At 38.4% G+C, this 17,257-nt stretch overlaps 1 long non-coding RNA gene across 1 annotated transcript in view; it reads left to right on the top strand.

The window, feature by feature from the left end:
• LOC125352975 overlaps positions 1-14,768 on the top strand; it is a 236,811-nt gene extending 222,043 nt beyond the window's left edge. The window contains exon 7 of the long non-coding RNA XR_007211224.1: positions 14,486-14,768. This is a non-coding gene — a long non-coding RNA (uncharacterized LOC125352975). The remainder of the gene's footprint in view (positions 1-14,485) is intronic.
• The last annotated feature ends 2,489 nt before the right edge of the window (positions 14,769-17,257 follow it).

Raw genomic sequence — 17,257 nt, 5'->3', positions numbered from 1 at the left:
AGCTGCAGTGGAATCAGTGGATGGGTTAAAGATGGGTCAAATGTCAGCTCTCCACAGTGGAAAACCTCATGTCACTGAGACTTGGTAGTTCTCTGATGCCTGTAAGCACAGGCTGTTTTAATAGATTTTTTTTTCTTGGTTATTTTAGTCCTTTTGGGAGCAGGTTGATCTCATGTCGTCCGTTATAGGGAAGTTGAAGTTGGTGTACTTTTGAAAAACTGTCTTAATCATGCATGCTGGGACTCAATGCTGTACACCACTGATCTCAAGTAGCACTTTATCTGTCACCTACCCAGTTGCCATCTTGAACCCTTGTTTATCAGAAATTTTGATCCATCTATTGGAAAAAATGTTTCTAGCATCCTAAGGAAAACACCTCAATGCCATTTCATATGTTTACACTCAAAGAGTTTATACATTTTATTTATATTATTGCATTTGATCTTTACAACAGCCAGGCAATGTCATTTACAACTAAAATTCTCCAAGGTGGCTTATCTTTAATTTTATCCCCTGCATAACTTGTGTCTGTATTAATTTACCTTTAGACAGTGGAATGACTATTCTAGAAAATGTGGATAAGAGAAAGGGTTATTTGAGAACAACTTAAAAGATTTGAGTTTAAAACCCAGGCACACTGGTTTGTGCCTGCAATTTCAACTACTCAGGAGGTGGAAGTCTGAAGGATCACAGTTTGAGACCAGCCTGGGTCTCAGAAAAGTTAGTGAGACCCATCTTAATCAATAAGTTGGGTACAGTGATGTGTAACTGTTATCTCTGCTACACAGGACATTATAGATAGCAGGGTTGCTTATCCAAGGCTGGTCTTGGGCAAAAAGTAAGACACTAATTGAAAAATAAAGTAAGAAGGGTTGGGATGTTTGACTCCAGTGAGAGTGCCTACCTAACAAGCATTAGGCCATGAGTTCAAACCTTATTACCAGAAAAATAAGAGTAGAATTGAAATTCTGGGGTATGGTGACTAATGAATTATAGACTTCGAAAGGAGTGATCAGGTCGCTTAGGTAAACTCAGGCAAAGTATTTTCCCTTTTATATTAGGAGGATTAATTTTTATCAGAGTTAATGAAGAGTAGAGGAAATTCGTCCTTCTGTGTTTCCAGAAGGGAAAAAGACAATGTAGACTAAAAAGGACTTTCTGGCTGAGTTGAAGTTGTGATTGAATGTGTCTGAAAGTAGTATTAGCTATTGGTTCTCCCTTCCTCTTTTGCCTTCCTCCTCCTCCATCTTCTCCTCTTCTCCTCTACTCTTTCGTCTCCTCCCCTCACTGAGGGCTTACTGAGTACCAAGCACGGTGCTCGTCATGCACTTCCATCTCTACTTAATTTTTTTTACCCTGTAAGATAATTACTCTAATGGTCTCTGGTTTATAGCCTTGTCCATTTGTCAGGAAGGGAAGCCACGACCTTAATGGAGTGAAGTGGTGAAGCATAAAGTTGATTGAGGTCGATGTAGATTTAAAGGTCCTAGGACTGAGGCTGAATGCATACTTTAGAATTCTAACCTGAATGTCACTTGCCAGGCAAAAATAGCAAGTTCTGGAAGGTGGTGTAAGCAGTAAAAGTGCCCAGTGGGTGGGAGGCTCGTGGGGAGCTGGAGAGAGTAGGACTCAAGGAATGGCTGAGGCCTGTTTCCATGTACACTGTGTGTAATAAAGCGCTTTACTAAAGTGGAATCAGCAGGAAAAGAAAAGATGGGTGGATTTCAGATTTCAAAGCTGAGCAGCTCAGGGCTTGGTGGTCATGAAGATGTGAAAAGGGAACATAGGAGGAATGTTTTAAAGTAAGACCCAAGCCTAGGGACAAACACTTTCCTACCTTCTCTTCTGTGTCTCTGAACTTCCTGTCCTCCTTCCTGACTTACCAGCCGAGTCCCTCCATTCAAGACTCCACTCTGAAGCCTGTTCTTAGCCATGCTTTTTCTGTACCTCCTTTCACTTCTTACTCTTATTTCAGCTTTCTTTCAAATGTGGATTTTTAATGCTGACTGTAATTCCCTCGTTTCCCCTTTCTTCATTTTCCCCCCTTTCTCAGTTCTCTTCCCCTCTTCCTACTTTTCTCTTTTTATCTAAAACATTTTGAATATTCAGACTTAGTATGACACTGATCTTTTTGGGCATAAGGATTATGATTTCTTTAATCTTTTATTATCCTACCGAATACAGTGTCTGTCGTGTGTTGTGTGTTGAATATATGAATGGGTATAGTGAGAACTCATAGGAATAATGTCAGAAAGAGGTGTAAATGACACGGAATGGGAATCAGCTGTCATTAATCTTTATTGTGAAATATTCTTCTCTTTTACCAAAAATACCTGAAAATATTGATTTCAGTATTTTTCACATCGGAATATTCTATTGGACAATAGTCAACTCCACAAACTCTATGTATTAATACAATAGTAATCAAGAAAACATGGTCAAAACATGCTATTCAGTAGTAGCATGGGGGGTCTTCTAATCTCTACACTAATTTTATTTCTTTTGGAAAATGATTTTAGCATTGCTTGTCCAAATATCTCTCTGGTAAGTGTTCTTCTTGGTAAAGTTCTGACAAACTATAAAATACCCAAATACCGAATTGTAGAAGGTAGAGAGAGAGGAAACACATGGAATGGTTCTTTTGCTTTATAGGCTGAATGTTACAGTGTTCTAGGGAATGACTACTAGTTTTGGAAAGCAGATTACACACACACACACACACACACACACACACACACACACAGAGAGTTGCAAAGAGCTTGGAGCTAAAGAGAGGAACTATGAAAGAAGGTGTAACAAAATTCATTAATTTGGGGCTAGGTTGAGGATTTTTATATTAGAAAAGAAAGGCCAATAATAATAATTTCCTGCCTCATCTCAAAGCCAGCATTATGTACTTAAAAATTATGGCCCTGTGGTCATTAGCAAGCAGGCAAGCCTTTTCCAAAGGTTTGCCTTGTTGTAGGGAAATCACACAGTCACAATAGCAGCATTTAAAAATCATTCCTTTCTGGAAGGAGATTTGCCTTCTTGGTGTTCTGTGTCATTTTACTATCTCTTCTAATGCAGAAGTATTAGCATGTGCTTAATAGTATTTAAGCTCCTGGGACCAGGCTGGAATTGATTTTATCTGCAATTTTGTGTGGTGACAAGGCAGCACACTACAGGAAAAAAAACTGTATTCACTCTTATTTTTTATTAGCTCATGAGCAATTGTAAATCAAAGCTCTGCAAAGATTTTAAGTAGCTTTCCTCCATCTCGGGGAATCATAGCTCTCTCTGTTATCACATGAACAGAGGTGATAGCTAGACACCAGCAATACCCTGGGAATGCGAGCTTAGGGAGTTTTAGCCCTTTCCTTCCATCTGGCTTTAAAATGTGATGTTGTTATAAGATGAAGAAAAGTAGACTTTTCAGGTTAAATCCTTCCTTTTCCCTTAGGTAGGACTCCAAATTTTAGATTTCATGGATGAATAAGTAACCTTGGTGAGTGATTTGAGACTACAGTACATAAAAATGTGTCAATAGTTCAGGATGACTGATAGCTCCCTAGTCACCAAAGCCACCTGCAATTTTTTATAGTCCTCCAGCATAAGCCATCCTGAACAGATAATCAATTCTATTGCACAAACAGTCACTTCTCTCCACTGAGGAGGCACACTTTCTCTCACAGAGCAGGATGATAAAAAGAAATTAATCTACGAAATCCAAATGATCAGAACTTATGAAATAGCAGGTCATGTGTGAAGCCAACCTTCCCCCCCACCTCTGATTGTCTGTGAGAAAACAATGAGAACACTTCTCCAGCTGTAAGGAGGTGCAATGGGAACTTCCCTGGCCCACAATAACATGTACATGGGACTAAACTCATGTATACATGCACATGGTACACATGCATTGTTGGAAGTTGCTATTTCAGTCAGCGTATCATTTCTTATGTAGTCTTCATCAGAATTTTGATCTTTTAAATGAAATGAAAAGCCTTTTTCTTTTTCTGAAAGTATCAGGCTGCATTTCACTCATAACCTACTGATAGAGGGAATTCAAATTCATTCCTTTACATTATTTTCTCTTTTTTCCATTATATTTTGCGTTATTTTCTTCATAAGGTACTTTCTTTCAGATCTGAATTTTTTTTTTTTTTTTTTTTTTTGGCCAGTCCTGGGCCTTGGACTCAGGGCCTGAGCACTGTCCCTGGCTTCTTTTTGCTCAAGGCTAGCACTCTGCCACTTGAGCCACAGCGCCGCTTCTGGCCGTTTTTTTTTTCTGTATATGTGGTGCTGGGGAATCGAACCTAGGGCCTCGTGTATCCGAGGCAGGCACTCTTGCCACTAGGCTATATCCCCAGCCCAGATCTGAATTTTTAAAGTGCTGTTTTCACTAAAGAACAATTGTGATCTGGGTGCCAGTGACTCATGCCTATAATTCTGGCTACTCAGGAGAGACTGAGATCTAAGGACTGAGGTTCAAAGCTAGCTCAGGCAGTAATGTTTGTGAGAATCATATCTCCTGTTAAAAATTTTAAAAAAAGTTAGGAAGTGGAGATGTGGCTAGAGTGGTGGAGTGCTAGCCTTGAACAAAAAGGCAGGGCTAGCATCTAGGCCCTGAATTCAAGCCCCAGGATACACACACACACACACACACACACACACACACACACACATACCACATACACACAATTATAAATGAAAGCATTTTAATTTAGGCTGACTTAATTTTCTTCACGTATTAAATGCCATTATGCTACAGAGTTAGTGATGATGGTAGAGATTATACTTATTTCTTCAGTATGCTATTCACAGAATCATGGCTGCCAATTGACTGTTTAATAGTATTTGAATACAAGCAAAGTAACACAAAGGTATTTTTAAATTGATGCCATGTTCTGACTTTAAGTATTCATGCTAGGCACATGACACAGAGCAAGGCAAAGTCGCTGCCCTAGGAACTAATGTTTGAAGGTTTAACAGTTGAAGTCTTATCATTCTGCTCGAGTTAGGTCCTTAACCAATGATTGAGCAGAGGGCAAGGGTGTGGAGCAGAATTTAACAGGAGGGAACATGTCAGTAATAAATGATTCTGGCTTCTTCATGAAACGTTTTTAGATCTTGGTATCATTTTGGGGCTTGATAGTAAATGCTTCAAGTCAGGCACTTCTGTTTTAGAGAGCATGAAAATCTATGACTTTCTAGTTTCTAGCAGAAAGCTTAGAAACTAGATAGAATACTCATCTTTTCTTGCCTTTTGGCCTCTAAGAGTAATATTATCTTTGGCCTAGCAAACCATAGTCATATTCTTAGCAACTGTTTTCTAGTTCTCTCATGGCCTGAGTGGCAGTTCATACAGTTTGATTCATGGCTTATCAGGGTCTCTAACCTTTTCAATGACTCTTGAAGGTCACATCTATTTTTATAATACTAAGGCGTCACCAGCCCTTTTCATCTTTCTGTCACAAATCTTACAATCCAATCTTGTGCATAACTCAGTGAACACATATTTTTACATGATCAGTGATTGGATGCAATGTAATCATGTGTAGATAAATGATTCACTAAGATAGCTAGGTAGATCAATGAATTTTAATCTGTCCACAATAGTAAGATCACTGATTGAAATCTCTGGTAGTTTCTATAAGAAACAGTTTTGGGGTATGAGTGTAATATCAAAGAATGTTCACAGTTATTTGGACAGGCCATTACATGATTTCTCCATTTGTAACAACATCAGTGTGAGAGAGGAAGTTTTCTTCATATACTTCAAAGAAATAAGATATCACAGAAGATAAAACAAATAGAAGAATCTAACCTTAGTCTATAAAGCCAGACATAATAGAAAATAATACCATACTTGTCAGTAAATGTTTTGGGTAAATTGAATCATTATTTATAGAAACACATTAGGTATGATAGTAGTATAATATAAAAAATATTTATGCTGATGGAATTTTTAAAAGAATTAAAATTGTTAATTTGAAACATGATAAGTATTGTTTGATAGAAACTCCACACACAAAAGTTCTTTGAAACTTTTGATAATTTTAAAGTTTAACAAAGGTGTGCTGAGATCAACCAATTAAAAGGTAATACTCTAAAACAATCTATGAGCGAGTCCATGCCCCAGGAAGTTGAAGTAAAGAGCAAAGTAATAATAATAATTAATAATAATAATAATGCATTGAAGTCCATCCAGCCTCTGGGCCTTATCTTTAGTTTCCACCTAGATTCCTATTTTTGAAGTAGTTTGGGGAAGTTTGAATTGGATCTTCATAGTGGCTCCTGCTTCCTGTGAGAGACATGAAAGACAGAAGACAAAGCCCCCCCCCCCCCCAAAAAGCCACAGTAGATAGAGTTCAGTTTGAATCTGCAGTTGTCGGTGTCCTGAGGTTATTCAATTCTGTAAGGGCGTGTGTGTGTGTGTGTGTGTGTGTGTGTGTGTTTAGTTTCTAACCCCAGCATTCTAGAGGGGCTGTATAACATAGATTCTTTTTGGATCTTCCGCATTCAGCTCCATGTGCTCAAAGGAATTCAAAACTGCGTATCTGAAATGTCTTCATCATCCATTTGGAAATGAAAAATCTTGCCCACTCTACTTCCTGTGCCTACAGGAAGCTCTGCCAAGCTGCTTTCTCAGTTTGAATTTGTTCTCAAGGTCACTCATGTAATTTTTTTCCCTCCAAAGCCTCAATGTCCTTAGTATTCTCAGAGATAATAGCACCAAACCCATCAGTCATCATTTCCTTGTCTTCAATTTTCTTTTTGGCTTCCTGCAATTTTAATCCCAGGCCCCTGCAATTCCTTTCCCTGGAGGCTTAAGTGGCCCCATTTACAACCAATTTTCAGCTAATATTTGATGCATTCTTTAAAAATAAACCCAAAAGTCCTTATTGCACAGGCTTTGTACCTTTGGACTAATAAAATCAAAGGCCTAGGAGTGGAATAAAATGTGTTTGTTTGTGTTCTTTTTTTTCTTTTTCCTCTTTTCCCTCCCTCCCTCCCTCCCTCCCTCCCTCCCTCCCTCCCTCCCTCCCTCCCTCCCTCCCTCCCTCCCTCTCTCCCTCCCTTCCTCCCTCCACCCTCCCTCCCTCCCCTCCACTCCCCTCCCCTCCCCCCTCCCTCCTTTGAGACAAATAAAGAAATTTTTACAAATTGGAGGTAGATATTTGTTGCTGGAGAGTCAATTTCAGAATGTAATGCAGTCATTAATAAAGAGAAGAAACTGGCTCTTTTTAAATTTAATTTTATTGTTGAGGTGACGTGTAGGGTTTACAGTTACAAATGTAAGGTATGAGTACATTTCTTGTCATACTTGAAACTGACTCTTAAAAAAACCACATTATACCAGTTCTTACAAAGAAGTGAAGGGAATGTGTGAGGGTGGAGTGGCAGACATTTTTCTGGGGGCTGTTTCCTTCTAACCTCTTTCAGGTACCTTATCTCTGGCCCCTTCTGTAAGCTGATCCAGCTCATGCCAGCATGACATATGAACCATGCAAAGCTGCTTTTTAAAGAGATTTTAATTCCTGCTTGACAGGCTAGACTGAAGCCCATGAGTGACAATAGTTTTCTTTTTCTTTTAAATAAGAGAGAAAGCCACAGTGCACCTGGTATTTTACTGAGTGCTTCTCTCTCTCTCTCTCTCTGAAATAGAAAGACATTTTTAAAGTTAAGTTTTAAGTAACAAAGCACAACTTAGTTTGCCAGCAGTTGATACTTTACAAAGAGATTTACCATTTTTGGCCTGCCTGTAGGATATGTCACTAATCTGTTATGTATTTTTTATGAGTTCTACTCTTTTCCTCTTCCATAGAATTAATTAATTTTCTTATTTCTTTTTCCTCTTAAAGTTCTACTCTATTAGCCTCTGTGAGGTAAAGTATTGAAATATCATATCTGATAAATTTTGTCCCTTATATTCAAGAATAAATTGATCATATCCAATGTCCTGGAGGAAGGTTATTGCTAAAAACTGAGAATTTTGTGATGTGCAATCTGGAGCAAACAGTGAAAACAATGAAGTCATTTAAGAGTGGCCTAAATACATCTTGCAAATTTTAAGTGGGCTCTGTTTTATTTATGGCTGAGCTGGCTCTGAAGCTAGACTATTGATTTTTGACATTTCTAGAGTCTGGAAGTCTGAGACCAGAGTGCTGGTATGGGTCATCCCTGGTGAGAGTCTTCTTTTGTGTTATTGGCTACCTGCTTCTTGCATCCTAATGCGATTGGGGTGAGGGGAGGAAGAGAGAGAGAGAGAGAGAGAGAGAGAGAGAGAGAGAGAGAGACAGAGAGAGAGACAGAGAGAGAGACAGAGAGAGAGACAGAGAGAGAGAGAGGAGGAATACTCCAATACTCCTTGGTGGTTCCCTTTCATAAAGGTTCTGGTTCTCAGCCCTCATGAGGACTCAGCCCTCATGGTTTTACTACTTCCCAACAGCCCCATTTCTGAATACTAGCCTTCGTGAGTTAGAATTTCAATATGTGTCTTTTAGAGGGACACATATAGTCCATAGCACTGACCATAGCAGATTTCAAGCAGCTTCCATAGCCAACTAGTAGGACACATTGCAAATGCCATGAAGGAGAAGTAATAACAATGAGTGTGATAATGGAGAGAGTGATGGCAGCAGTGGCTCTAGGGGAACTGTCATTTATTTATTTATTTATTTATTTTGATTTTTTTTTTTGCCATTCCTAGGGCTTGAACTCAGGGCCTGAGCACTGCCCCTAGCTTCATTTTGCTCAAGGCTAGCACTCTACCACTTGAACCACAGCATCACTTCTGGCCATTTTCTATATATGTGTTGCTGAGGAATTGAACCCAGGGCTTCATGTATATGAGGCAAGCACTCTACCACTAGGCCATATTCCTAGCCCTGGGAACCGTCATTGTCATGTATTAAACAGAGATTAGGCTTCATGGTAAGTGCTGCCCATTCTCTTTTTTGGTGCCACCCCTGGGACTTGAACTTAGATCTTGGGTATAGTCCCTGAGCTTTTGTACTGAAGACTAGCACTCTACCACCTGACCCATACCTCTATTTCCAGCTTTTTGATAGTTAACTGGAGATAGGAATCTCACAGACTTTCCTGCCCTAGCTGGCATCAAACAACAATCCTCAAATCTCAGCCTTCTGAGTAGCTAAGATAACAGGCATGAGCCACGGGTGCCCAGCTATACTCTTCTTTTCTTCTTATTTAATTTGCATACCAGCTGTGAGAAATAGGTACAATCTACTGTGTCCTAGAGGAGTTAAAATAACCAATCAGAGGCCACCCATGTGGGAAATGTGGAATAGGTGGAGATTTTACACGGCAGGATGGCAAAGCCATGTCTTACAACCTCAGCTTCAATGGTTCTTGTCTTCAGATGGAATAGTCAGGGTAGGGATTTAATTTCTCTTTGAGGGGAAAGGAGGATATCAAATGTGTCCATCTATGCTACCTGAGCTAAACTTGACATCAGAGAAATAATATTGTAAAAAGTTTCATTATTTTTTACACAGAAACTCTACTTGCATCCAGGAAAACAGCTACCTGCAGCTACACAGTATACCCCACCGACATTTCAGTCTTGTACTCATATGCATTTCATCACTGTCCATATTTTCCTGTGGATGGACACAAATTTGAGAATGTGAAGAAACAACAGAATACTACAGTAAGGAGCAGTGGCATTGATGACATTGCTTGTTTCTCAGTGGACAGTGTTTTTGTTGGTCATAGGGCTTGAACTTAGGGCCTGGGTGCTGTCCCTAAGCTTCTGCACTCAACACTAGTGCTCTAACACTTTGAGCTTCAGCTCCATTCTCAGTGGACATGTTTTAAAACTGCATGTAAGTTCCTTGGAAAACATTTTCAAAGGTAACATGACATAGTTACCTGGAACCTCAGAACCCCCAAAGTTGAGTTGTGTTTAGCTATTGATTAAATCTGTGGCCTTGAGAAAGCCTTGTGACTGTACTAGATCCCACTTTGCCTCTCTTTTCTAGAAGGATGTACAGTAAGTATATACTACAACTTATTTTTCTAATCTTTTTTGGAAGTGATAGACACACTCTCAAAATGTTGAGTATTCAATTGTATAGACATCAAAATTCTTTTTGTAGTACATTGATGAATCATTGTGTGCCTTCTATGCATTGAAAGATGACAAGTTATTAGAAAAAAGACTGTAAATTCTATCATCAGCTATGGCCAGGGAATGAGTTTGTATGCTAATACATTTAATTTTATGGCTTGGATTATTATTATTTCTTATTATAGATAGATTACCAATCTCAAAAAATAATAAAGTTTGCCTTGTTCTCTCCCTTCCTCCCCTTCTCCCGCTCTCCTTCCCTCCCTTCTTCCCTCCTTCCTTTTCTCCCTTCCTTGTGAGGGAGGGAGGGGAGGAGGGAGAAAACAAGGCAGCCTATATTATTTTTTGGAAATGGGTAATCTACCTATAATAAAAAATAATCTAAGCCATAAAACTAAATTTATTAGCATAGAAGCTCATTCCCTGGCCATAGCTGATGATAGAATTTACAGTCATTCTTCCCTCCCTCCTTCCCTCTCTCCTCCTTCCCCTTCCTTCCTTCCCTTCCCCACCTCCCTTCCTCTTTCCCCTTCCTTCTTTCCTTCCTTAATATTAGTCAAAATACCAATAAGAAGGAGACCCGGCAAGGCAAATAGCTTGAAAGAAAAGATAGTCACACCTCTTGCTGTCAGAGAGAGGAGGTATTAACAGGAAGACAGTAGGAATGAACTTTGTGCTGGATTGAAATTTGAGGTATCACTGTAAGTGCATGGATTTCAATATGTATAAAATTTATACATATTTCAATAGATTATATATTTTTATAAAATATGGAACATTCATACATCTAAGCCCACTCTCATTTTCTAACTGCTCAATAAATATAACTATGTAACCAATTCTAAGGCCACCTACTTGTTAATTTCTAAATACCACATCCACCAAAAGGAATCACTGATTTCTGGAAAAAGACTGTCTGGTTCTAGGAATGGACAGGGAAGATCCAAGATGACTTCTTAATTCTGGTTGTGTCAGAAGATAAAGCATCTCTCAAAGAATGGGGCGGGGGGGGGGGGGCGGGTTGCCAAAAGACAGAGTAGTTATCCTGAAAGGATTCTCATGAATCCACTGGGGAACCTAGAACAATTTGAGCATCATAATAATGATGATAGTTGTCAATCTGGAGGAGAAAGGTCTTTGAAATAAAAAGTCATCTGATATACAGGTTTCCTGCCATTAGAAAGATTGCTACATGGCCGTCATCACAGTAATCAGCTAAGGAACATCAGTGGGTGATAAAAATCAGTGAACAAAATTTGGATGAGGACAGATATATTTACATGCCCATAAAACATCTGTCCACAATTTATTCACTGCAAGGGGGAACAGTTGCATTCCTAGAGCAACTCAGAAAGACATGACCTTACTCAAACAAAGATCCTGTCACTGCTGATGGAACAGACTGATATCATGTGTCACCCTAGATAGGATGCACTGAGAAGAACACAGCATCCTCTCAAAACAAAATCCTATAATCCTTGGATCTTCTCTTGAGAAAACATCAATAATCCCTGTTCGGGGTCACTTTACAAAATAATGGCCTTGCAATCCTTTCATAATGTGAAGGTCATAAGGATCAAGGATATTGTTCCAGATAGAAGGAGAGTGAAGAAAGGTGACAATTTAGTACAAAAGGGGCTCCTGGAAGGGATCTTTGACTAGAAGAAACATTATGGGACATCTTGAGTCAGGTTCTTGGGTGATGGGCAGATGGGAGTTCTTGGAATATTTCATTCAATAAGCCTGAAAATAGGAATTTTTAAAATGCTCCATGCTTATTTTTATTTTACAAAGTACAAGAGGAAGAGTTTCTGAATTCTACTTCCAGATTTCACTTGGTAAGAATCTTATAGGCTATAGTCATTAAATCAAATGTTTAGGTTTCAATTTTTAGTGACATTGTCCTGTGGTTCATGAAGAATGTAATTTTATGAAACAAGGACTTTTTAAATTAAAAAAAACTATTAAACAAAAGGGTTACAGTTAGGCAAAGAGTACATTTCCTTTTGGACAATGTCACCCTTCCCTTGCTCTCCAGGACTTTTCTAGACATGTGGTGTGGTACTTTTCCAGCCTCATTCAGTTAGGGAAAGCAAGCAATGCTAGCTTGTTAGGGCTATTATTAGGAATACTAGGTTGAAGTTGAGGAGAGGTATTTTATTTTTATTTTTAAAAAACATTTATTGTAAATGTGATGTGCAGAGGGGTTACAGTTACACCAGTCAGGTAATGAGTACATTTCCTTTTGAATAGTATCACCTTTTCCCTCATTCTCTCCCAGTTATTTCCCTCCCAACTGTTCTCCCCTTTCCCCCCCAAGTTGTATAGTTCATTTCCAACACAGTGTCTTGTCGGTTTTACTGCTGAATTGGTTCACCCTTTGTGCCATGGTAGGAGAGGTATTTTAGATAAATGGTATCTTGAGTCCATTTTCTGCAATTAGACTGCTTAAGTGTTCCTCATGTAAAGGTGTGTGACTGAGCAGGGGAATTATCCTGTCCAGTCCCCATCTTATCTATAAAGTGCAGGTAATGGTAATAGGTAATAATGATATTTATTATATTGGATTTTTGTGAGGATCTTATGATTAATCCTACCAGAATAAAGTAAGTGCCATATCGTTGTTATTGCTATATATAATTATTGCTGTTGTTTATGTTTCTGCACTATGTATACATTTATATACAGTAACGGAGGGACTGGGTAAGAGGAATTGAATCGAAGTTTGGTTACTCTTCCTGTTCTGGTGGTAGAAAGGAAATAGTGTCACTGCCTGTGGATACTAAAGGAAATCATGTCATTGATTTTGGATACTAGCCCTATATACCCTTTCTGATAATTCTCTCATTCCCAAATCCAGCCCCACCCCAAAGTATACTTTAGGATTTTTTCATTTTTTTATTTTCTCCTGTTTTCTCATGGGGAAAGACATATGTTTTCACTGGTCAAGAGGGCTAACAGAAATGAAGCAGGCTCAAAGCAAAACTATAAATAAATAAGATTGGGAAATCAGGGAATCAGGGTTAAAGGAAAAATGTTTACTCTGGTAGAAGTAAGAATGTAAGAATTACAGTGACGGAAGGCATTGGTTCTAGCTTACATACCGAATCTGAACATGTTTTCATATTGGCAAGGTCAAGTCCATACACAATGGAGTTAGCACACGTGGGCTATCTTGGAGGAGATGACCACGTTACTAGTCTTGGTTATCGCTGAGGCACTGGGCACCCCACCACTTCTTTCCTGTCCCTAAATGGCTCCTGGGCCAGCCTGGGACACCTTGCTTCTGATGTTCACACAGGGTAAAATCTTCTTGTTAATTTATAATGGAAATATTTTTCATTACTTTATATGATGCTTCACTTCTCAAAAGCAATGAAAGAAGAAATTGCATTATTTCTTAATCCCAATACTTGTTGATTTTATCCAGGATATACAATCCTTAAAGGGAGGAGAAGGAAGGAGAGGGAAGAGGAGAGAAGATTGAGGAGGAGTTAGAGGAGGAAACAGCTAGTAAATGGCACAGCCAGGATTTTGATTTTGAGTCTACATACTGAGTTCTAAATCCCTACACAAGCCATCTTGACAGACACACAGATATAAGAGAAGGAAATGGAGGATATATAATATATATATCCCATATATTATCCTATATTTGCATATGTACATATATCACATATTATCCTATTTATATGCATATGTACATATATATATATATATATATATATATACACACATACACATACACACTCCCTAGGCATAGTCCTTGATGGTTTTACTATTCTGAATTACTATTTTATTGCATCCTTTGTTAATTAGGTAATTTTTCTTATAAAGATATTAGTCATTTTGTACTTTTTTTTACGACTTCATATCTTTTGTATTATTGTGGAGGCAAAAATCAGCACTTCCAGCTTATTTTATTTGGTAATATTTTATTTTATTTAATCTCTCTCTCCCTCTCTTTCCCCTTCACCCTCTCTCCTCTACTTCTCTTCTTCTCTCCTTTTCCCTCTCCTCCCCTTCCTTTTCTCCTCCCCTCTTCTCATCTCTGTCCCTGTCCCTACCCTTCTCTTTCCTCCCAGGGTTTTTTAGATCATCTGTCTAAAAACATAAGCAGTACAAAGTTTATATATACTAAGTTTTGTCATGTATACACATCCATATAATATTTTATTGTATAGCCAGGATCACTAAGAGATTAAAAGTAACTGCCAGTTGAACCATGGAACAATATATTATGTAAAAATTATTAAAACTTAGGAATTATTTCAGGACTTTTGTATTAGTAGATTGGATTGCTGTTGAGAGGTATAAATGTGAATAAGGGGGTGCTGCTGAACTCACAGGATTCAAATAGGCCATACCCTTCCTTCCTACGACATTCTAATCCTTGACTTTTTTTTACAGGTACTAACATCTGGGGGAGAAGAGGGTTTAACCCATTATCTATGAGAATCTATGGGGATCTAAATCTTGATCTGTATGTTTCTGACAAAATCTTCAGCCTTATACATGATAGGAACCTTATCAAGCAAAGATCAAACTCAGTTCTGTAAATAAGATCTAATAGATTCTTTCATTTGTACAAGGGCTTGAACTTGGGGTCTGGTTGCTTGCTTGGTGGGCACTAAATCACTTGAGTAACCCCTCATCCCTTGTGATTGGTTACTTTGCAAAAGGGTTTCATATTTTTTGCTTAGGTTAGCTTCAGACCGCCAACCTCTGATATAACACAGCTAGAAAGTTTAGAACATATCAAGTATCAGGTAGACCTTTTTTTTTTTTTTTTTTTTTTTAAACATTCTTGTGCTGGGATCAAATCCAGAACCTCATGCATGCTAAACAGGCACTCTACCACAATGCTACGTTCCCACCCCAGAATTCTAGTTTCTTAATGTTGAAAAAGTCATTATGTGACCATAGAAAAAAAATTAAAGAGGGACAGAATCGATGCAATGAAGGAGGAGAAAACTTATTTCCCTTAAGGTTATGAAAAGCATCCTAGTAAGTATATTCACATCTATTTTTCATGTCTGTGGTACCCAGTTGTTAAAATAATGTCATAAAACATGGGGAAAATAAATAAAAACAAGAAGCAGCCTACTGCAGAATGGAAGCAATTGTAAACAGAATAGGAATGCTTTGGGAGAGATGCACATTCATTGTGGTATAAAAACAGCAGCAAAGAAGCCTGGCTTTACGCATGCCTTAATCCTGGGATCCAGGAGATAGAACTGAGGAGAAAATACCTTCAATGATGCTCTTTCCCATTTTGTGCCCACATGCATTATTTTGAAGTGTTTAGCATGGTAACATTCTTTTTTTTTTTTTTCAATGTGGGTAGGAGAAACTGGCTTGTTGTTTAGTCATCTCTGTTGAAGAACAGGCATGTTCTTAACTTCTTCCACACGACTCAAGCTTTTTAAGCCCTCTTTCCCTAGTTGTCCTTTATTTCCGGCCATCAGCTCCTCTAGCTTCCATTTTCAGGCTTTCCATGGAGCCATGGCTAAAATGGAAGGTGAAGTGTGTTTTTGTCCCACCAGGTCTTATCCTTTCTCTCTGTCATCCACCATTTTAACCACCCTGTCTTCCTTCTGACCCTTAATTCTCTGGTCTTGCTAGGTCTTACTTTCTTTTCCTCTTCTTCCTTAAATGAAAGATCATTCAATTACCTTATGATGGGCCCTTTATAAAATCCTCTGTCAATATAATCTAACTCCATAACATTATTTTATCAACTCAAAGAGAAGCCACTAATTTATTTTCCGTACTTAAGGAGCCTTTCTCCTAGACATTTCATGTAAGTTGTGTTATGCATGATGTAACCTTTGTGTGTGGCTCCTTTTAGATTGCATATGTTTTCAAAGTTTGCCTAGTTCACCGTGCTGTAGCATGCACTGACACTTTATTCCTTCCTTCCTTCCTTCATTCTATCAGAGTTTGAACTCAGGGCCTTCTGCTCTCTCAGCTTTTCTTGCTTAGCTGGTCTTCTTTCACTTGAGCCATGCCTCTAATCTTGCATTTTTGGTAATTGATTTGAAATGTAGTCCCTGGACTTTTCTGCCCAGGTGTCTTCAAACTGCTAATTTCTATATCTCAGCCTACTGATTAACTAGCATTATAGGTTTGAGCCACCTGAGCCTGCCTCTGTTTCTTTCATGTTTTATTCTGGCTCTTTTGCTGTGTCTTAGGATAATTCTATCCTGAATATTTTGATGAACTGGTAGACTGTTTTCCAAACTGAGTATACCCTTTTATATTTCCACCAGAAATGTATTTCTCTCAACTTGTTATGGTTGTGTTTATGATAGTCATTCTCATATCTGGTAATTTATTACTTCTTTTTTTGTTTCTTCTTTAGACCTGGAGTTCTTCCTCTTTTCAAGTTGTGTTGGAAACCCCCCCCCCGTATATTCCCTTCACATGCTTTCCATGTGAAATCTCATCCTTTCGATTTCCCTAGCATGCCTGTATATTCTAGCACCCCATGTTTATCCTTGTGATGTACCCATCACACTGAATTATAATTGTCTGTTAACTTTGTCTCCTCCGTCAGAGTGTGAACCTGCTGGAAAGGGTACTAAAATATTTTCTGTGGTATCTCCCAGGTTAGCACAATGTCTTACACAGCTATATCTGTCTCATCATCATCTTCTTCTTTCTTTCCTTCTTTTTTAGAGGGGGAAGGTGTGTGTTTGAGGATCTTGGAGATTACACTTCACAGCATTATCTGAGCCTCAGAGAAGAAAAACGAAACAGCTATTAGTATTATCTTTGTAGCTGATACTTATTGTTCAGAAAAGAAGACAGGATTATTTTAGCCCATGCATTTGATTTTCTAGATAGTGATCTTTTCTTTACCATTGAACTTAACTAGTGATAATGATGATGATGATGATGATGATGATGATGTGTGTGTGTGTGTGTGTGTACACTGAGTAACTGTCTTTATTTGAGTCTTAAAAGCAGAGTTGATTGACAGCTCCTTGATCTTGCTTAAAAATAATGCCAGTTATATATACTAGACAAAAGAAATTACAAAGTCCAAAGTCACGGTCAGTGTGGTGACATCTATGAACTGTTAAAAGTAATAGTTCTGGTGTTTAGTTACCAGTAACAGAAGTCTGAGTTTCATTAGCAACAGAGATGGATAGATAGGGATCAGTAGAACTAAGTGGG

Source organism: Perognathus longimembris, chromosome 6 (assembly GCF_023159225.1).
Source record: "Perognathus longimembris pacificus isolate PPM17 chromosome 6, ASM2315922v1, whole genome shotgun sequence".
Taxonomy (NCBI): Eukaryota; Metazoa; Chordata; class Mammalia; order Rodentia; family Heteromyidae; genus Perognathus; species Perognathus longimembris.
This window is presented reverse-complemented; position numbering and strand designations above follow the sequence as displayed.